The sequence below is a fragment of the Neovison vison genome, chromosome 4, assembly GCF_020171115.1.
Source record: "Neovison vison isolate M4711 chromosome 4, ASM_NN_V1, whole genome shotgun sequence".
Classification (NCBI taxonomy): Eukaryota; Metazoa; Chordata; class Mammalia; order Carnivora; family Mustelidae; genus Neogale; species Neogale vison.
This window is the reverse complement of record NC_058094.1, coordinates 141,789,048-141,811,256: the sequence shown is the minus strand read 5'-3', so window position 1 is coordinate 141,811,256 and position 22,209 is coordinate 141,789,048. Positions and strand designations below refer to the sequence as shown.

At 43.1% G+C, this 22,209-nt stretch overlaps 1 long non-coding RNA gene across 1 annotated transcript in view; it reads right to left on the bottom strand.

The window, feature by feature from the left end:
• LOC122904713 overlaps nucleotides 1-22,209 on the bottom strand; it is a 91,827-nt gene that overhangs the window by 45,732 nt on the left and 23,886 nt on the right. The window contains exon 2 of the long non-coding RNA XR_006384249.1: nucleotides 20,440-20,535. This is a non-coding gene — a long non-coding RNA (uncharacterized LOC122904713). The remainder of the gene's footprint in view (nucleotides 1-20,439; nucleotides 20,536-22,209) is intronic.

The window sequence follows — 22,209 nt, the reverse complement described above, 5'->3', positions numbered from 1 at the left end:
CTGGGCTCTCTGCTCCATGGGGAGCCTGCTTCCTCCTCTCTCTCTGCTTGCTTCTCTGCCTACTTGTGATTTCTATCAAATAAATAAAAATAAAATCTTTTAAAAAAAAAACCTCAATGAGGCATGAAGCATTGAGTGTTATATGCAAACAATGAATCATGGAAACTTACATTAGAAATTAATGATGCACTGTATGGTGACTAACATAACATAATAAAAAATAAATAAAATAAAACTTCAATGAGGTATTACTATACACGTATCAGAATGGCTAAAATTAAAATAGTGATAACAGTAAATGCTGGCCAGAATGCTGAGAAACTGGATCACTCATGTACTGCTGATGGAAATGTAAAATGGTACATCTACTTTGGATAGTATTTTGTTAAACTGTTAAAATTAAACATATAGTTATCACATAACCCAGGAGTTGCACTCTTGGGCATTTACTCCACAGAGATTAAAACTTGTGCTCAAAAACCTGTACAAAAATGAACACAAAGCTTCATCAATAATAGCCCAACCTGAAAAGAACCCAAATATCCTTTAGCAGGTGAATGGTTAAACTGTGGTATGTCCATACAATGAACTGCTACTCAAAAATAAAAAGCAACAAACTACTGATACACACAACTTGGTTAGATCTCAAGGAAACTATAGTCATCGAGAAAAGCCAACCTCAAACATTACATAACGTATGATTCCATTTATACAACATTCTTGAAATAAAGGAATTAACAGAGGTGAAGAAGGTAAGGGGTTTTCAGATGAGGGTGAGAGATGGGGTGTGGACGTGGCTATAAAGAGACAGCAAGACAGAGCTTTATGGTGACAGTTCTAGGTCTGGATTGTGGTGGGGTTACATGAACTCACACATGTACTAAAGTTGCACAGTTACACATATGCACAAAATATTTCATGTAACCCTAGGTGAAAGCTGAATAAACTCTATAGATTGTACCAATACTGATTGCCTGGTTTTGATATCACACTATAGTCCTAAAGTGTTATCAATAGAAGAAACAGAGTAAAACATACATGTTTCTATACATTTTTATAACTTCTTGTGAATTTATAGTAATTGCAAAATAAATCATAAAAAAATAAGTTGAACAGTCAGGCCCAAGACCTTAACCCCATGGCACTCCACTCATTCTAGGAAGATACCTCATTCTAGGAAGAAAAATGACATGATCAAAAACTATTTGAACAAAGTTATTTCTACCAGCTGAAATTAGCCTAATAGTATGATCAAGTCTTCATTTCATCATCTCAACCAAAAAAAAAAAAAAATCAAGCAGGGCCTTTAATTGCTTTTCTGAAATTAAGATAGGTTTTGTTCACAACCTTCCTCTGACCTACAAGTCTGAAGACTCTACCAGTGAGATTACTGGCAAGACCAGTGCTTGATAAAGCCATATTGGGTCCTAGTGATGACTCCTCTAAATGTTAATAAACCATCTTTAGTCAAGTTTTTTTTATTTCCCCATTTCCCCTTACTTATTGGTTGGTCTTAACTTCCTTTCATTCTTTCATTTATTCAAGCATTCATCACACACTTAGTAAATGTTCATCATACATGCGCTGCTGTTCCTGCACGGGACCCTCTGCCTTTCTTCTATCTCTCGGCTCCAACTTGCTTTCTACCTTTCTGTGGAAACAGAAGACAGAGCAACTAATGCAGCCTAGGGGAAACAAGGATCTTCCCAGTTAGGGGCATTTAAGTTGGTTTACCAGGATTTTTTTCTCCCTCTTTCAGAAAACTGAGTGGAAAAGCTTTCTTGATCAAGGCAGCAATTCTTCTGCCAAACAAATTCTTCTCGGTCTTTGAAAGGATCCACTCTGTTATGTTTGGCTAAGATTCAAGAAATGTAATCTACTTCTCTAAGCCAACAACAAAAGCCAACTCTTCCTTTCCTGAGTTCCTTCCTTCCAAAATCAACTGAAGAGGAAAAAAAAATGAAAACTCTTATCTATGCTCTAAAGTTCTATTCAAAACTCCAACAACAGAGATTAAATTCCAACCTTTTCTTATAGTCATGGAATTTTTTATCAGAAATGAATGGTAGAATCCAGCCTTCTCATTATAGAGAAGAGCGAGCCTCGGAGCAGTGTGGCATGCCATGAGTTGGGCAGCCTAGAGAACACAGACTCTCTCCCAGCCAGTGCCCCCTCCACTCTGCCATGTTTACTAAATCTTTTCTTCCCAATAATTCTTGGTATCACACCATAGGATAGCTGCTCTTGGAAGAGGGCTCATCCCCTGATGGACAATATCCTACTCTCCACTACTCGCTTGTGTTCCTAAGAAACAGGAGAGGCTTCTTTTTTTTTTTTTTTTTAAGATTTTATTTATTTATTTGACAGAGAGAGATCACAAGTAGGCAGAGAGGCAGGCAGAGAGAGAGAGAGGAGGAAGCAGGCTCCCTGCTGAGCAGGGAGCCTGATGTGGGACTCGATCCCAGGACCCTGAGATCATGACCTGAGCCGAAAGCAGCGGCCTAACGCACTGAGCCACCCAGGCGCCCCAGGAGAGGCTTCTTGAAGGTAACATCTGAGCTTCTTTCTGTTTCTCTCTCTCTCTCTCTCTAAATGCTCATCAGGGGCTGAGTCTCAAGAAGTCAACATTTACAAAGCTCCGCCTGCCTGACAGAGGGAATCAGCAGGGAAGCCCACCAACATTCTAAGCTCCAGATAAGATCTTGGAACTCCTCCCCACTTTCTCTTCCACACTGCCTTTGGCAGGAGACTGTTCATGCTTCTGGCGAGAGCCTAGTCTATCAACTCTCCAACCCTCCCACTCCACACCACTATCCTCCTTGAGACCATCAAGACCAATCTCAGCATACGTTTAACCCATTTTGTGTCACCACAGGAAGCCCAGAGTTCCTTGTCCCCCATATAGTTCTATGAGCAGTGAGCAACCATCTCCCAACACACACACACACACACACACACACACACACACAATCCCTATCAATCTTCTTGCCCTGTTTTTTTATTTAGCATTTTTTGGTCATCTGGCAGATCATATGCTTTATTTGCTTTTCCATCCTCCTCTCCTGGGATAAAAGCTTATAAAGCCAAGAATTTTTATAGTTTTATTCACTGCTCTACCCCAAGTGCTGCCACTTTGTAGGAGCTTAAATTTCTTTAACAAGTAAATCCCTAAGATCATGTTTTAAAGTCTGAAACAGAAAATATGAGGACCAAAGTTTGTCAGAAGTCTGAGAGAAAAACAAAGATCGTTTGTGACAACCAGAAAACATAAAGAGAGGAAGGTGTGAGGGTCAGGCTTAGACCCTGGGTGCTGTCTTCCTCTCTCCTCTTTTTTCTGCTCTACTGAAGTATAATTAACAAATAAAATCATATGTATCTGAATTGCATGACATGATTTGATATATCTACACATTGTGAAATGTCTGCCACAATCAAGTTAATTAATATAACCATCACTCTCATAGTTATCCTGTATGTGTGTGCGTGTGTGTGTGTGTTGAGGACACTTAAGATCTATCTTAGCAAATTGCAAACAGACCATGCAGCATTACTTTTTTTTAAAGATTTTATTTATTTATTTGACAGAGATCACAAGTAGGCAGAGAGGGAGGCAGAGAGAGAGAGGAGGAAGCAGGCTCCCTGCAGAGCAGAGAGCCCGATGTGGGGCTCGATCCCAGGACCCTGGGATCATGACCTGAGCCGAAGGCAGAGGCTTTAACCCACTGAGCCACCCAGGCGCCCACCATGCAGCATTATTAACTACAGTCACCATGCTGTATATTACATCCTCAGAAGTTATTCATCTTATAACTGAAAGTTTGTAACCTCTGACCGGTGTCTCATTTCCCCAATCTCCCAGCTCCCGGAAACCACCATTCTATTCTCTGCTTCCATGAGCCTAACTTCCTTGTCTTTTTTTTTTTTTTTTTAGCTCCCATATATATGCGATACCATGCAGTATTTGTCTTTTTCTCCATGACTTTTTTCATTTGGCATAATGCCCTCCACATTTATCCAATTGTCAACAAAATGGCAGAATTTCTTTTTATTTTTGTACGGCTGAATAATATTCTGTTATATGTACATACATACACACACACACACCACATGAGATAAACTAGAATCCATTAGAAAGTACTTTTAATGATTACATATTTTTTCTTAAATCAATACAGCTTTTACTGCATCTTTAAAATATCACAAATAGGACAGTCTACTTCTCCCTCCCCCTGCCGCCCTTGTGTTCTCTTTTTTTCTCTCACTCTTGAATAAATAAAATCTTTTAAAAATAAATAAGTAAGTAAGTAAATAAATAAATAAAGTGGTGCCTGTGTGGCTCAGCCATTAGGTATCTGCCTTCCGCTCAGGTCATAATCCCTGGGATCCTGGGATCGAGCCCCGCATCGGGCTCCCTACTCAGTGGGGTGACTGTTTCTCCCTCTCCCACTCCTCTGCTTGTGTTCCTTCTCTCATTATCTCTCTCTCCCTGTCAAATAAATAAATAAAAACTTTAAGAATAAACAAATAAAAATTTAATAAGTAAATAAATATCACAAACCACCCCAAAATTTTCTGATGTCCATGATGGCTTGTCTGAATCAAAGCAGCAGGGCTGAGACAAGTTCAATGGCATTCCCTTCAAGAATTAACTAATCTTTCTGGGCTTGAGCTACTGAACAAGGAACTTCTGGCCTCATCCAAGCCCTGTGGATAGAGCTTCCACCCAAGGAATTTCAGATTTCAACAAGAGAACCATTCTCCTGAATAACAACGTTGATGGGGAAGTGAGTGTACACAGACCTGATCTTGTAACAGAAGCCAAGTGTGACGCCCTTGGTCACGTTCTGTACATGCTACAGAGCGTGCAAACAGCAGCTAGTTCTTTTCTAGTTCCCCACCATTTGTCAACTCAGAGCCTCTTCTTCTTCTTTCCAAAGAGACTGAGTTCTACACTGGTGTGATTACAGTCCCTTCACAGTGTATATATAATTATATTATGTCATAAAATATAAATAAAACCAGGAGAGAAAACTCTCCTTAAAACTAAGGAGAGTTGCAAGAAAGATGCTTCTTAAAGATAAACTCATCGAGGAAGACAGAACAATTATATTATAATTATATTATATTATCATATAATATATATATTATATATAATGTATATGTATATTATACTACTGCCTAATTCTAAAACTCTTTACTACTATACTATACCACATTTAACACCAGTTAAGGGCTCACTCCGTGCCAAGGAGATAGTTAGAATATAACCTATTGGTGTATTTTGTAAAGTTTTTATGAGTAGAATTTGACTGATCATTTCTGAACCTTAGGAGAACAAACAAAAGAAACTTTCAGATAAAGGGGAGGGATGGTTCTGTAACACGGCTGCAAGAGGGTGATGAGACACTTGGATGAATTTTTACTGGGGTCGTGATTCCCCAGAGAACGTGGAAAGAATTTACCACGTTCATGGTGGGTGATTCTGTCATCTCAGAGCACTTTCCATCCTGATCAGAGGGGGTCTGGCTGTTCCCACCAATGGGGGAATCGAGGAGGAGGAGGACGCTCCCCATACTCTGGACCCACTTGACATCAACTGTTCACAGCTGCGGTGCTTGCAGAATTAAGGTCACATTTAATGAGTGTGATTATTGTTCATTATTAAATGGTAAATATATCTGTGGACTGTGATTAAAGGCATTTCGGGCTTTTAACATGTTAACTGGATGAAATCATCAAACCCGAGAAACCTAAAATCTACTACAGACCTTTACTTCTAGTGGGAGAAGTGGGCGACAAAAGCTTGAAACTAGTTGCAAGAAAGAAAAAAAGCTTCTTTATAAACATGTGGAAGACACCAGTCGCTAAGACACCAGCGTGGCTGACACCGGTTCTTTCCCTACCTGCCCAGCAGGTGTCAGTGTAAGACAACGATCCTACAACTGACCGCGCTTCAGAGCAGGAACCAAAAAAAAGTATCAAGTTATAAAACAGAAGACCTCATAAAGATGAGGCTACCAACATTTCACACAAGCCTTTAAATGTCCTCATGTAAAGAGAGCTGACCTTAAAAAAAAAAAAAAAAGTTTCCTCATGACTAAGGTGACAGAGTTGGACCACAGGGCCTCAGAAGACCCCATCTGGCTCTCGAAGTCCTTGTCAACTCCACAGGAATTCCTGGAGCATCTCACAGGGCTAGACAGGAGTTGGCATTGTTGTAAGAGTCAGTCACCGTGAACTAGTACAGTAACCGATGAACACTCCCGGGGAATGAAGCAATGTTTGGCCAAGTGTAAAAAACAGTTTGAAAAAACAGGTATAATCCCCACTCCCCAGAGACACTATTAACATAGAACTCCTATCATCCATAGGAATAGATTATTATAAGGTTTACAAAAGTGGAAAAGAGAAGGGAGTCCACATTTGTGAGTTTTGCGGAAGGTGTTGAGTCAGTCAGGATGAGCTTCTTGGAGGAATGGCCTTTGAGCTGTGACAGAAGAGAAGACAGGCACAAAACCCGAGCTGCACCCTTGCCCCACCTTTCTGCTTTGCGTTTAGTTTTCCTCCTCCAAATACAACCACCCTATACTCCGTTAAAGAGTAACCAATGAAAAGAAAGAAAATGAACAGGAATTATTTTTAAAATTCACACGTAGGGGCACCTGGGTGGCTCAGTGGGTTAAAGCCTCTGCCTTCAGCTGGGTCATGATCCCAGGGTCCTGGGATCGAGCCCCACGTCGGGCTCTCTGCTCAGCAGGGAGCCTGCTTCCCCCCCTCTCTCTGCCAGCCTCTCTGCCTACTTGTGATCTCTGCCTGTCAAATAAATAAATAAAATATTAAAAAAAAATTCACACGTAAAGGTACTGTTGGTATTTTGAAGGGAAAATGGTAGAGGGAGGGCGATAACTATTGAGTACATGTGTCATTCAATACATGTGTCATACATTCTCCCACTAAATTCCTAAATGTAAGTGGTATTATTCTCAGTTTTAGGTAAAGGATCTAAGACTCACGAAGTTCCGTAACTCTCCCAAGATTATACCTAATACTTATGAGTGATTACTCTGCACCAGTATTAAACTAAGTGCACTCAAAACAATCTAATGAAGAAATGACTTATTATTCCCATTTTGTAGAGATGGAAATTAAGTCTAACATAAATCATTGCTTCCTTGAGATCACGGGACTCCTAATTAGTTGAAATTCAAATTCACCTTTTGCAAGTTGGGTTCTTTGGAAAGCAGACTAACCATGGGCTTGGGTTGTGGTTGTCTACTAGGGAATACGTTTAGGATTAACACCTGTGGAAGGAAGGGACTAGAAACAGGTATGGGAGACCCTTCTTTTTTAATTTTTTTTAAGATTTTATTTATTTATTTGACAGAGATCACAAGTAGACAGAGAGGCAGGCAGAGGGAGAGGGGGAAGCAGGCTCCCCACTGAGCAGAGAGCCCAACGTGGGACTCGATCCCAGGACCCTGAGATCATGACCTGACCCAAAGGCAGAGGTTTAACCCACTGAGCCACCTGGGCACCCCTGAGAGACACTCCTGAGTTGTTCAGCACAGACTGACTAGCTGAACTTACATACACCAGCCTCAGTCAGTCACTGGATATGGACATGACCCTGGGGGAGACCCTGAAGGGCTGATGGCTGATACCTCGAGTCCTTCCTGGGAAGGAACATCTGGGCAGCATATCTCTATACCCTTTGCTCCATGTCCAAACAGTACTCCCAGCTCATCTTTTCCGGCTCTACCACAAGGGAGGGGGCCAGAAAAGAAGCAGCGTTGTCATGGTGAGGTTGCAGAGGGGTGAGCCGGGCCCCAGGCTTCAGGGGGGAGATGAGCACAGAGCTCTCATCCCTTACAATTCACAAATAGCATCAGCCAGAAGTCGAAAGAGGGGTGGAGGGAGGGAGCGTGGCGTCAACAGCATGATCAATCATTAAATGTTCCTTGTTTGGTTGACTGACAACTTCCAGGTGGTCTAGTAAGGCAGGCACCAAGCCACATGCAGACCCAACAGTTGGCAGGGCCACTTAAGCTATTTAGTAACATCTGATCTCTTGTTGCACGCTGCTCGCTCAGCCGGAGGCCACCCACGACGGCAGATCCTTCGGGTGTGCCACGTGCTGGCCGGACCTAGGTGAGAGGGGCACGGAGGGTACAGTGCTTCCCGTGAAACAGAGTCAGTTCCTGACATCGCAAGTGGTAAGAGCGGCAACCTTCCAGCCTGAGTGGCAACCAGTTCTCGTCCTTCTGCTTGAATTCAGAGAACAGCTGACTTGACAGAAGGCAGAAGGCTGGTGAGGTTCGTTCGCTCAGTGACAAATGAGCACAAAGCAAAACCAGCTTTCCCGTGGTGAAATGCTTCTCAAATGTCATCCTGGTTGTGCATGGAAGAGAGAAGCCGGAGAGGCTGTTGAAGTGCCCAATGCCCAAAGGAGATGTGTCTGCGGCACGTGTCTGCCTGGAACCTCCAAGCTGTCGGCTCCTTCCTGGGCTGCAGTCAGGGGGCCCCCATGCATTTCATCGCCTTGGACCAAGCCACTCCTTGCTCTTGGAACATCACCTCCGTTTTCCCACGGGTAGCAAAATCCAGCCAAAGCCTTGGTTCAAATTTTCCTTTGTGCAACTGTCCATCCCTACCCTCTAGCCGAAAGCAATTTCTCTTACAATTCAGTCGATACCTGCTACAAAGCAGCAGGAGCTCCAACATTTTTAATTGGGCATAAGAATCCCCCGATGTGCTTGATTAAAAGCCAGAGCCTTTGCCTCTGGGCTCCAAACATTCTGATTCCTCAGGAATAGAGAGGCCTGGGAATCTGCACTTTCCACAGTCAGCTCTGACATTCCTGCTGTCCTGGGTCTGCAGAGGATACTCTGAAGAAGACTAGCATTGTGCGTTTGAAAGATTTCTTCCCTCCAAAAGAAGGGGGTGACGGCCGTGCTACAGAGCCCGTGACCTCCTCTGAAGCACATGTTTTGATGCACTAGGAGGACAGAGACCCTGGCTTCTTCATCGCTCTCTCGTTCTCTCCTACAGTATGCATCTAGCATAATAATGTGTATTCAGTGGTGTTCAAACATTGTTTTTTGGTCAGCTAAGAATCTTTCTGATTTCCTGATTTTCTTTTTACTCTTCCAAATGGTGTGAGGTCGGCAGGGAAGCCTGCCACTCACTCTTGTTTCTCATATACTTTCCCCTCCTGCTCCAACCTCTAGCCCACCCCACCAGATCTTCCCCTCTGTGGTCCTCCTTTAGTTGGTCTTTTAGTTATTTAAGAAGATTTGGGCATGACTTTTTTTAGTCTTTATTTAATGAAAGATCATATTTATTCTGATCTTTTAAATATCCATATTCACTGGGCGTATTTTAGAGAATCGAGTTGAACAAGGGTAGGGAATTGTGCAGCCCAAATACACACGAATTATTTCTAATAATTACAGTACAGTACTGTAAGTGCATCTTGTCTTCCTTGTGATTTTCTTCACATTTTCTTTTTTCCAGCTTGATTATACGAAGATAGTATGTAATACACAGAATATACAAAATGTGTGTTAAGAGACTCTGTTACCGGTAAGGCTTCTGATCAACTGCTATTAGCAGTTAGGTCTGAGGGGAATCAAAAGTTATATGCAGCTTTTCAACTGCTTGGGGGTGGGCACCCCTAACCCCTGCATTGTTCAAGGGTCAACTGTAAAAGTATTAAGAAGAAAACTTACCTGTAATCCCCATGTCCTATTTAATGCACATTTTCATACATCCTGAAAAGGTCCATCTTTCTGGGGGCTGTGTCAACAATCTGCTTTATCTTTGGACCCCTTCCTCTTTTCTAAGAAAGCCGGGGTACTATTACAGATTAAGAAGGGAAGGGGAGCCAGGCTGGCTCGATCAGGTAGAGCATATGACTCTTGATCTCAAGGTTGTAGGTTCAAGCCCCACACTGGATGAGGGGATTATTTAAAAATAAAATTTAAAAAGAAGATGGGGGAGGAGGAGGAATAGATGAGGATTTGGGGAGAGGAGAGAATCTAAAGTTTATTTTAGAAGAACAAAAGTTGTTCTATGATTTTACACCCTCCCCCCATCAAACGTTAAACAAATACAAAGCTGATAGGCCAACTTTGACCAAGCACATTGCATAAGGGACAGACATTTGAGCAATAGCATTTTAAGGAACTCGGTCTTTTCCTGGCTTTCAGAATCCACTTAGCATAGCAGGTAGAGAGGGTGGCCACAGTGTGCATAATAATGACAACACAACAGGGAACACATTTCCGTCTATGTGTTGGGCATTGAGATACATGCTTCTATGCATTAACTTATCTAACTTCAGAATAGCCCCATGAAGTAGGAATTTTTGGCCACCATTTTACAACTAAGGAAATGAGTCACAGAGAGGTTAAGTAACTTGCCCAAGTTCACACAGCTAGTAAGTGGCAGAGTGGGACTTTGAACCTAATCAGGTTCCAGAGTCTATGTTCCTAACCCCTTACTCCAGTTAACTAGTGTTGCCCAACAGTTAGGATGTTTCAGTCATTTGAAGACCTTAAGTAACACTGGACTTGAACTTTTGTCCAAGACTCCAAATATTTCAGAGCGTCTTCTTGGGGAACAAGCCCACACAGCTAAGCCTCAGTCAGACAACTGTTCCACTCACAATGATTAACCTACAGTCTTATCTGACAGAGCTTGCATACAGCCTGGCTGAACACCCACACTTTAAGAAGAGGTCTCTCTTATTCCTGAACCGTTGTTCTTCTGATTTCTTGTCTTCAACCAACTGATCAAGCAACTACTATGTGCCAGGCGTTATTCTGGGTTCCTGGCCCAGGAGATCAATGAGTTGTGTTGTTTACCCACCGAGAGAGGATTCAACCTCTACTGGGTCCATGGTGATAGACAGACAAAGAGATGGGGATGGGGGGCATATTCATAACATGAGACAAAGTGCTAGGCCACAGGTGAGCTTGGCTCTAAGACTAGCACCCTATGTAACCAACTATGGCATGTCTGAAGCATAAGAAACCCAAGTACCAGTACAGAAGAACGGGCATTTTTGAGTTTCCTCCCGGTAGGAAGAGCCACGGGCATAACTGTGGCGACCAGCCGATGACCCACTCAGCACAAGTGTCCCTGGCCCTCAGAACTGGGTGCGCATGGGCCCTGGCTCCCTGTGTTGATTTGCAAAGCCATCCCCTCTTCCTAGCATCAACTTCTTCCAGCTTCCCTGTCTTCTACAGTGAATAAATATTTTCTCTAATTTGCCTAAGTATTAAATACTTCAGGGGCTGTCACTGACAACACCCAACTAGAACAACCAATGGGCAAAACGAAGATCTCTGACCACATAGAACTTACATTCCAATGGAGGAGGCCAGCCATAAATGAGAAAGATAGGAGGTAGAGAAATATGAGGTAAAAAATACATTAAAAGGTGACAAGTGCTATGTGGAAAACAGGTTAGGGCAGAGTAATGGGGATCAAAAGTGCTGAGGAGGGAAGGGGAAAGGGGTCAGGGCCGGCCCCCCTGAGAAGGTGGTATTTGAGCAAAAATGTGAAGGAGTTTGATCTGAGGCTCTCGGGAGAAAAGCAGGCTCCGCATAGAGAAACACGAAGGTGAGAAGTTGGCTGCTGAGTTGAGGAAGATCAAGGAAGTAGGTGGGTTCAGACACACGAAGCACGGGGGAGAATGGGGTCGAGGAGGAGAGAGGTGACCGGCACCAGCCATGATAGCTCATGAAACGAAGAGCCATTGCAGGGTTTGGAGCAGAGACATGAAACAGGTTTTAACAGGATTTCTCTGGCTGCTCTCCCGAGAACTGACCATAGGAGGCTCAGGAAAGGAAGAGGGAGACGTGCTGCTGTGGTAATCCAGGCAAGGGAAGACGATGGCTTGAACCAGGGGTAAGAGAAAAAGTGATCAGAGTCTGCATACTTTCTGAAGGGGAAGGACACTGGTATTTGTGCAGTAGTCACAAGAGAATCCCCCCACCCCAAACCAGCAGCTCACAACACTTCATGGCCGGTGCAAGGTGCCAATCGGCCGTGGCTTTGCTCCTTGGGACTTGGCTCTGGGTCCAGGTCCAGGCTGGCCAAGCAACCTCTGTTTGGAACACTCTGGAATGTTGTCGAGAGGAGAAAAGTCACCCAGAAGAGTTAAAGAATAAATGCAGGAGAAATGCATGACATTAAAGGCTCATTTGAGGTTTTAATTGAGGTCATTAATTCAATTAACACCTGGGGGTGGGGGTGGGGAAATAGTGCCGCTGCACAGGTGCAGAGCAGGCTCAGATGGATACAGGGCTGTGGTTCCGCCAGGCAGGTTAGTGTGATGCAGAAGAGCTATGCAAGGGGGGTTCATTGCGATCGATCACAGTGATTATGGTTTTCAAAATAGAGCTTTCTAGCATGGGTCTGGACATCAAATCCATTAGCAGTTTATAATAGACATCATGGCTATCAAAGTAGACATATCCAAGTATTTTAGTGAAAATACTTTCTTGTTGATCCTATCATGTAATCAACATCACCGATCCTTTTAATCAGCTCTGATTGGGCGCCTGGGTGGCTCAGTGGGTTAAGCCGCTGCCTTCGGCTCGGGTCATGATCTCAGGGTCCTGGGATCAGGTCCCGCATCGGGCTCTCTGCTCAGGGGGAGCCTGCTTCCCTCTCTCTCTCTGCCTGCCTCTCCGTCTACTTGTGATTTCTCTCTGTCAAATAAATAAATAAATAAATAATCTTTTTTAAAAAAAATCAGCTCTGATTGCCTCTTATTCTGTTAAATGTATTCATGCGCTCTTTGAAGAGCCACTATTCCAGGGAAGAGGTCCTCCTTTGGACGGACAGGCAGAAATACATTATTCACCCCATGCACATTTCCTTGCTATCCACCATGCGGGCCAAGGACTGTGGCCATCTTTGCCTTTCTGGGTTACAAGTAGTAAATTCTGCCATTGTCCTCCGCCAGGGCTGACCTCATGGTAGATGAAGTGAATAATGGCCCAGAAGATTTGAGTCCAGAAATACAACTACATTTTTTTACTCCCGAATACATTTCTTGCCTAACGTCTTGGGCAATGTCTGAATGCCACCAGAATTATAGTCTTTCAGCGTGAGGCTTCAGTCATAAATTACAACTCAAGTGATCTTGTTATCAGTAAGTTATACTTCACACTTGAAATTTTCCTGACCTGTATTCTGCACTTCTACAAGGTTTTGACAGAGGGCTGAAGGGTTAAGAAAGTCCGAAGACAAAGAGTTCTGTCTTAGGACTGACAGTCTCTGTACCTATCTCTCTGCTGAGGACCCCACTCATGGTCCCACTGCTCCAAGGCAGGGTCCACAGACACAGCAAACACCCTCTCTTTTGCTGCCTTGACCCTGCAACCCAGTTCCCCCAATTCACCTACACCAGCCTGCTTGGGACAACTTCTTTACTGAAGGGTCAAGAAAAAAAAAAAAATTTTTTTAAGCTAAGTGATAGATTTGCCTTTCTTCAGAATCCAGAGCCGACAAGAGCCCAAGCTGTAAACTCTGCACAACAGGGTCCCCGATTGGGCTCAGAACCAACCTCTTCACATCCTGAATCCAGGGCCCTCATACCTAAATGTCTCCCTCAGAGAGATTCTTGCCTCTGGTTTTCAGAAGGAAAAGCTCCACAACTTCTGGGAAATTGTGCCCCTCACCCAGAGGGATCTATTCTCACCCTAGAATCCATCCCCTGTCCCCCCTCCCCCGCAGTAGAATACATCCCACATCTGGGCCTTTCAGGAAGGGTTCCTGTGAGACGGGCAACAATGTCTATTGATGTCCCCATGTGCCTTGACAATTGGGAGGGCAAGGGGCTGTTCAGAGTGGGTCCCTCAGGGGTGAGTTAAGGGTGCTCACCTGTTTCCGTAACACCCATTCATTCCAAGGTAGACCCATGACACCAGCTCCAACCACACATCCTTCAGGGACAAACATTTGTGCTCATGGACAGTCTAAAGCCCTAACTCAAGAAGAAAATATTTACTGAAATCATCGTAATTTTTCCTGCCATAGAGTCAGGAAGTCACATTATTACACAAAAGAGACTCCAGTTTCTTTCTTACACCCACATTCTTGGTGGACACTTCCTTGGTTAAAACCAAAAGGCCTGAGGTAAGCATCGGTGGAGGGTTTGCTCTCATTCCACTCAGCTCTCATCTTGTGTAAAGCAAGGCCGTGGTCGGTTTGGCTCATCTCCACACCGACGATGTCCGAGGGTCAGGTGATATGACTTCCCAGGTCCTCCCTTCTCCCTCCTCAACCGGGCTCCCCACTATTACACTGAAGAGATTGCTGTGGGCCAAGAAGCATTCACAGCATGGCAACACAGAGGAGGCATGAACTTTGCAGAACTCGGATGGGGACCCGAAACTGGGGGAAAGCCTGTAGAGGAGTGACAGGAGTAAGCTTTAATGGCACACAGAGTTAGGTCATGAACAGACTGACAGGCCACACTGTTCCTAGTCCTTTGACAATAGAAGAAAGGAATTCTGAGGCCTAGCTTTGCAGACTGCTAGCCTGTCGGTAGCCCAGAAGGCTTTCACAGAAATAAAACTTTGCACCCTTTGGACTTCCCAGTATGGTTTTTGTTTCTGAGTAACAAAAAAACACCACAAAAAAATTTTTTAAACTCTCTTTCAACACAGAATTTTCTATGAATATTTTCTATGTTCAACATAGAATATTTTCTATAGAAAATAGAAAATAACAATGACAATTTTTCAGAAATATCGATAAGCTTGCTGAACAAAATGGAGAAGCAATTGACAGGAAGTAAATTGGTGATGAACCATTAGTCCATAGTATGGTAAGCGACTGATGAAACAACATACCCAATAATGAAAATTCGAAGAGTTACTATAAAGCATCAGTACCTTGACACCGAAATCCTGATTCTATGAAAATTTTTTCACCACTAATTTTTTCCTAAATTCTAGTTGTTAATAATACTACCCGTCATTTGTCCAGAAAAATGCTTTTGCCTACACTACTTCAAAAAATTTTAAAAAAAAAGGCAAACAAACCTGTAAACAGAGTGTTATCACCATTTCTTTCTGTGAGAAAAGAGCTCAAAGAATCCAGTGGCTTGCCCGAAATTACACCACAAAAATGAGACAGCCGCCCACATCAAGGGGACTCAACCAGTTCCTGCCACAGGACCTTTGACCTAACCATTTCCTCTGCTTGGAATGCTTTTCCCCATGCTTCACGGGGCTGGCTCCCCACTGTTCTACTTTCACCCCAAATGTTGCTTTCTTAGAGGAGTCTCCTCTAATGACTGGGTCTCAGGTCACCACCCCAACTCCAAGGAGCACTCCACTTCTGGAGGCATCAAACTATATTAGCAGGCCAAAGTTGACCCACTTGTTGTGGGTTCGGGGTTGACTGTTTGTCTATTTGTTTCTGTAAACCAGGTTTTATTGGAACACAGCCATGCCCATTCATTTCCATATCTTCTCCGGTTGCTTTCCCATTATAGCTGCAGACTTAAGCAGTCGAAACAGATCATACAACCTACAAGTCTAAGATGTTTGCCATCTGGTTTTTCACAGAATAAGTTGGCCAACCATTGTTCCGTCCTGTCACTCCATTTATTTTCTTCAGCACACTTCTCATCATGTGTGTGTGTCTACATCCTGCCCCTAGAAGGTAAGCTCCATGCCTATGGTCTTCACCATTGTATCTCTAGCGCCTAGATCAGTAGATGATCAATACATATTTTTTGAGTGATAAATGGCTCTTGGCGTACCCTAATTTCATAGTCTCCAGGCAGTTTTCTCTTAATGGTTGGGCTGACCAAAGGAGAAAAACTGCCCCCTTTGCTGTTACAGATTTCGTTGTCCATTACCAGCACTGTTTTTGCTTTTCAAACAGGTGTCTGAAGAGCACTGCCACATAGTTCATTTCCATATTCTTACATTACATTATTTAAATTAATTGATTACTAAGTCATTTTTAAATTATGAATACTGGCATTTTGATGATGATACTAATGCTCATTAATGAAGTTTTAATAGCCATAATCCACTTAGTTTCTTAACATGATATATATTTTTCTAACAGAACAAAACTGGGAAGCATTACCTACTAAAAATGACACAGTGTGACCATAATAATCCATGTTCTATCTTCTCTCGTCCCTACTAGAACAGCCCTGAAACATTTATTATGGAGAATAAGAAAGGAAACTATTCTATTCTAGTGAATTCCTATTTGGTGCCTTCCACCATCATCTCTTGACATCTCTGGCCCAAGAGACCAAAGTACAGTGAGGAGTCGTAAGACAGGAGGCAAATGAGATCTACCAGAAATTTCTTCAGGTGAAACACTCAGGAGAAAGAATTTCTAAACCAGCATTCCCCAGTGAGATCCCCTACCACATAATCCCAGACATTAATAGATTGGCAATCTCTTAAATTTTAGTCTGAGTCAGGCTCAGGAGTCCAGTCACCCCTGAAGCAGAACAAAATTCAGTACTTCACCTTGACTATCTTCTCTGCAACACTATGACTTCAACACTCACCTGTCTTTCAAAGGTTTACTGTGTCATCTAATTTTTTTTAAGTTTTATTTATTTATTTGTCAGAGGGAGAGAGAGGGGCAAGCAGAGGGAAAAGGAAGCTCTCCGCTGAGCAGGGAGACCCCAATGTAGGACTCCATCCTAGGACCCGGGATCATGACCTGAGCCACCCAGGCCCCCATACTCTGCCATTGAGATTCTCTGGGATCTTCAGTTTTAAACATCAAGTCTATCTTTATGTTTTAAGCCAGATGACTGTGTTTTCCTCCTTCTCTACTCATTATCCCCCAAATAAGTTGGATTTTTTTTTTCAAGTTCTCACTCAGAATGGAGGTGTTTTCCAGTGTACATTATCAGACTTCTTAACATCCAGAACCAGTTTTCTTTTTCCTTTGCTTCCCCAAATATTTGCCTTGAAAACATTTAAAAATAAATGCAGAGGGGAGAAAAAAAATTTTTAAGGCATTTTATTTTATGTTTGTTGTTCCTTTGTCAAGAATACCTATTGTGATGGTTTTATTCAAATAGAAGGCTCACTTCCCTTCTCGGAGCTCCCTATGAAAGAAGTTCCCAGGGTTAGGGAGAAACAATACACAATGCCAGCACTTCCCAAAGGATAGTCCCCTGGAAACTCAAATACATCTCCTATATAATTTGTTCATTTAACTTCCCCTGACGACCTTATCTCATCGAGTGCCCCGAGTCAAGGTCAATTCCCTCATCCTGCTTTATATTCTTCCTAACATGTTTCACCGTGTGACTGTCATTCACGGAGGACCTGACTTAAATTCTTTGTCTCCCTTCACTAGCACAGAAGCTCCAGTCTTAAATTCCACTCATTACTTGGGCTCCAAACAGTATCTACCAAAAAGTAGGTACTCAGTAAATATTTGTTGAGTGCAGAAGACGCTTTTGGGTTCTCCTTCCTAACCACATCCTTTTTATTCTTGTGTTTCTGTGCATCCTTTTCTTTTTCTTAAGATTTTATTTACTTATTCATGAGTGAGAGAGAGAGAGAGAGAGGCAGAGGCAGAAGGAGCCCATTGAGCAGGGAGCCTGATGTGGGGCTCGATTCCAGGACCCCGGGATTATGACCTGAGCTGAAAGCAGACGCTTAACCCACTGGGTGGCCACCCAGGTGCCCATCTTTGCATCCCTTTAAGCGCTTTTGATTTCAATGACCCCATTCCTTGGGTTCATCTTCAGAGCATTGCTCTGGGGCTCTCATAGCTGTTTTGCCACATCATGCAGAGGACCTGAGTGTCTGGCATTTACACATCCCCTGGGCAGCCCACGGCCAAGGACTGACGGATGGCACAAGTATACGAGCCCAGCTCCCCTCCCACGAGTACTCAGCTGAGTATCTGTTTCTAAGGAGCCCGACCAAAGACACTGAGGGATCAAGTGAGTGTGCTAACATTTTTCACGAACTCAGCATTTACATAAACTCAAATCGTTCCTTGAAAATTTCACAGTAATAAAAAAATATCAACCACACTGCTCTGGATTCTCCTCAAAACAGTAAGGGATGGATATGTACCCCCTGAATATATGGTAAAATTAATTACCTGGGGGAACTTTAGAAAAGGCTCAGTTTCAAAAGTAATTTCCCGAATAATAACTATACAGCATTGGAAAAAAGAAATGGCTGAGTCAGTCCCTGTTAACCACACAGAATTATACATCTTTGAATTAAGGGATGATTTGAAAAGTATTGCTCCTTTAAAAACAACAGAACAATAACAAAGAAGAATTTTATTTTTTTTTCCAATTTATTTATTTTCAGAAAAACAGTATTCATTATTTTTTCACCACACCCAGTGCTCCATGCAAGCCGTGCCTTCTATAATACCCACCACCTGGTACCCCAACCTCCCACCCCCCCGCCACTTCAAACCCCTCAGACTGTTTTTCAGAGTCCATAGTCTCTCATGGTTCACCTCCCCTTCCAATTTACCCAAATTCCCTACTCCTCTCTAACGCCCCTTGTCCTCCATGCTTTTGGTTATGCTCCACAAATAAGTGAAACCATATGATAATTGACTCTCTCTGCTTGACTTATTTCACTCAGCATAATCTCTTCCAGTCCCGTCCATGTTGCTACAAAAGTTGGATATTCATCCTTTCTGATGGAGGCATAATACTCCATAGTGTATATGGACCACATCTTCCTTATCCATTCATACATTGAAGGGCATCTTGTTTCTTTCCATAGTTTGGCGACTGTGGCCATTGCTGCTATAAACATTGGGGTACAGATGGCCCTTCTTTTCACGACATCTGTATATTTGGGGTAAATACCCAGGAGTGCAATTGCAGGGTCGTAGGGAAGCTCTATTTTTTTTTCTCCCAATTTATTTATTTTCAGAAAAACAGTATTCATTATTTTTTCACCACACCCAGTGCTCCATGCAAGCTGTGCCCTCTATAATACCCACCACCTGGTACCCCAACCTCCCACCCCCCCGCCACTTCAAACCCCTCAGACTGTTTTTCAGAGTCCATAGTCTCTCATGGTTCACCTCCCCTTCCAATTTACCCAAATTCCCTACTCCTCTCTAACGCCCCTTGTCCTCCATGCTATTGGTTATGCTCCACAAATGAGTGAAACCATATGATAATTGACTCTCTCTGCTTGACTGATTTCACTCAGCATAATCTCTTCGAGTCCCGTCCATGTTGCTACAAAAGTTGGATATTCGTCCTTTCTGATAGGCATAATACTCTATAGTGTATATGGACCACATCTTCCTTATCCATTCATCCGTTGAAGGGCATCTTGTTTCTTTCCATAGTTTGGCGACTGTGGCCATTGCTGCTATAAACATTGGGGTACAGATGGCCCTTCTTTTCACGACATCTGTATCTTTGGGGTAAATACCCAGGAGTGCAATTGCAGGGTCGCAGGGAAGCTCCATTTTTAATTTCCTGAGGAATCTCCACACCGCTCTCCAAAGAGGCTGCACCAACTTGCATTCCCACCAACAGTGCAAGAGGGTTCCCCTTTCTCCACATCCCCTCCAACACATGTTGTTTCCAGTTTTGTTAATTTTGGCCATTCTAACTGGTGTAAGGTGATATCTCAACGTGGTTTTAATTTGAATCTCCCTGAGGGCCAATGATGACGAGCATTCTCTCATGTGTCCGATAGCCATTTGTATTTCTTGATTGGAGAAGTGTCTGTTCATATCTTCTGCCCATTTTTTGATGTGTTTGTCTGTTTTGTGTGGGTTGAGTTTGAGGAGTTCACCATAGATCCTGGATATCAACCCCCTGTCCGTACTGTCATTTGCAAACATCTTCTCCCATTCCGTGGGTTGCCTCAACAAAGAAGAATTTTAAATGTGTTTCCCTTCAATGCTGCCTCCTTCTCACAACTCCCCGCTAATATGCTCATGTCTTGGTCCAAATGTGGATAAAATAAGTTTATTTTTCATTCTCCAGAGTATCATTAGCAAAAACAATAGCATCTTTGCATGAGTAATTTTGATCAAATTGTGCTTCATCTAAATATCTAAAATGCTAGGTTTGCTTTTCAACTGTCCTTTACGTAGCTTGCACTGCCTCCCACGGTTCATTTTCCTCTACTCGGGTGGTGAAAGGACACCACATCAAAGGCCAGATCCCAACCATTACTGGCAGATCTGGAATTAGATAATGGTAGTATTTTTGAGTCCAGGTAAATAATTTTCTGAAATCAATTCTAATAAAAAAAGACAACCAGTTACATTTCCATTTCCCTGCCCTCTGGATCTTGCTACGCAGGGAACGAGTCTTTTTCCGTAATGCTTTTAGGATCATGACTCACATTTAAAGAAATGAAGGATGACACTTTTTATAAGCAGTAGCTGAACTTAGCTCTAGTAACAAAATACGCATACCTCCATTTTTATACGTTCTGTTCTCGTCTATGTGGTTTCCTCAACTTCTGTCAGCTTCTTCCGTTAGCAAAGTCTTTCTCTGTATCCCTCCTGATGCTGAAAGTACACGAAGTAAGAGTGATTCTCAATAAAAATCCACGGTGGCTTGGGGGTGCCTCAGTCAGTTAAGCATCCAGCTCTTGATTTTGGCTCAGGTCATGATCTCAGGGTTGTGAGGTTGAGCCCCAAGTTGGGCTCTGTGCTCAGCAGGGAGTCTGCTTGAGAGTCTCTCTCCCTCTCCCTCTGGCCCCCACCCCCACTCATTCTCTCTCTCTCTCTCTCTCTTTCAAATAAATAAATAAATCTTAAAAATAATTCATAGTGTCCCATTTTACCATGTACACATTTCTCCAGAAGTCCAGGCTATGAGCATAATACCAATCTTCACAGGATTTCTGTCTCTGGTGTCAGCTCCGAAAAAATGATTTTAGAGCCTAAGTCTCAAAAAACTTTGTTCACTTCATGGTTTTTGTTTACATGGATTTAGTGTGTACCCAAGTTCACCACAGTCGCTTCTGGGGCCCATATCGAAGAAACAGGGTGTTTCTACAAAAGCCTTAGCCTCCCCACCCCGACCATGGCTTTATACCAGCACTACTTGAGGGGACCCCAACTGGATCTCCAGGGCATGGCCTAGTTGGTCCATTCTCAAACACCTCATCAAAATTTCTGTGGAGAAATATCTATGGAGATAAATCAACATCAGGAACTTCGTGGAGTCACATGAAGAACATGAAGTACACCCTCTGCTTTAGGCAGACAAGCATGTGAACTGTGCAGTAAACTACAATACTTATGTGTGTGTGAACTGAGTTTAGTGTCACCAAAACTGTGCAGGAAAGCTCATTCAGCCCTTCCATGGATGCATCTAACATTTCGCAGCAAAGTAATTATGACTAAAGGGTAAGCAGTTCTCCTAAGCAGCCAGGATCACTTTGTCCAGACCAACTTTGATAGTTCATGTTGTTGGTGTGTTTGTTTTTTCTGTGTGTGTGTGCGGCTGGATAATGTTTGTAAATGTCAATATCAGCAAATTTCCCTATTTTCCCATCATATAAATCCAAACAATAAAAGACACCCGTCCAAAGACTGACTCCCCTCCCTCATCCCCATTGCTGGGGCTCACAGCAGACCTCACCCACTGACCCTAAAATCAGATATTGTGTTCGTAGCTTCATTGTGCTCTTATCCTCTGTCATGGTCATCTCCCAGCCTATTCATACCAGTGCTTACTCAACTTGAAAGCAGCATTATAGAGCTAATTAACACTCTTCTGTCTTTCTTCCAAAAAGCTGGGCTCCATCCTCTAAAGGCCCCACATTGTTACAAAAGCTCAAAAACAAATAAATAAATAAATAAAAGTATCAGAGGGGCACCTATGTGGCTCAGTTGGTTAAGCCTCTGCCTTCAGCTCAGGTCATGATTCCAGGGTCTGGGATCAAGTCCCACATCGGGGACTCAGCCAGGAGCCTGCTTCTCCCTCTACCTCTGCCACTGCTCATGCTTGTGATCGATCTCTCTCTCTCTCTCTCTCTCTCTCTCCATTAAATAAATAAATAAAATCTTAAAAAAAATTATCAGTGGGGCGCCTGGGTGGCTCAGTGGGTTAAGCCGCTGCCTTCGGCTCAGGTCATGATCCCAGGGTCCTGGGATTGAGTCCCGCATCCGGCTCTCTGCTGAGCGGAGAGCCTGCTTTCCTCTCTCTCTCTCTCTCTCTCTCTGCCTGCCTCT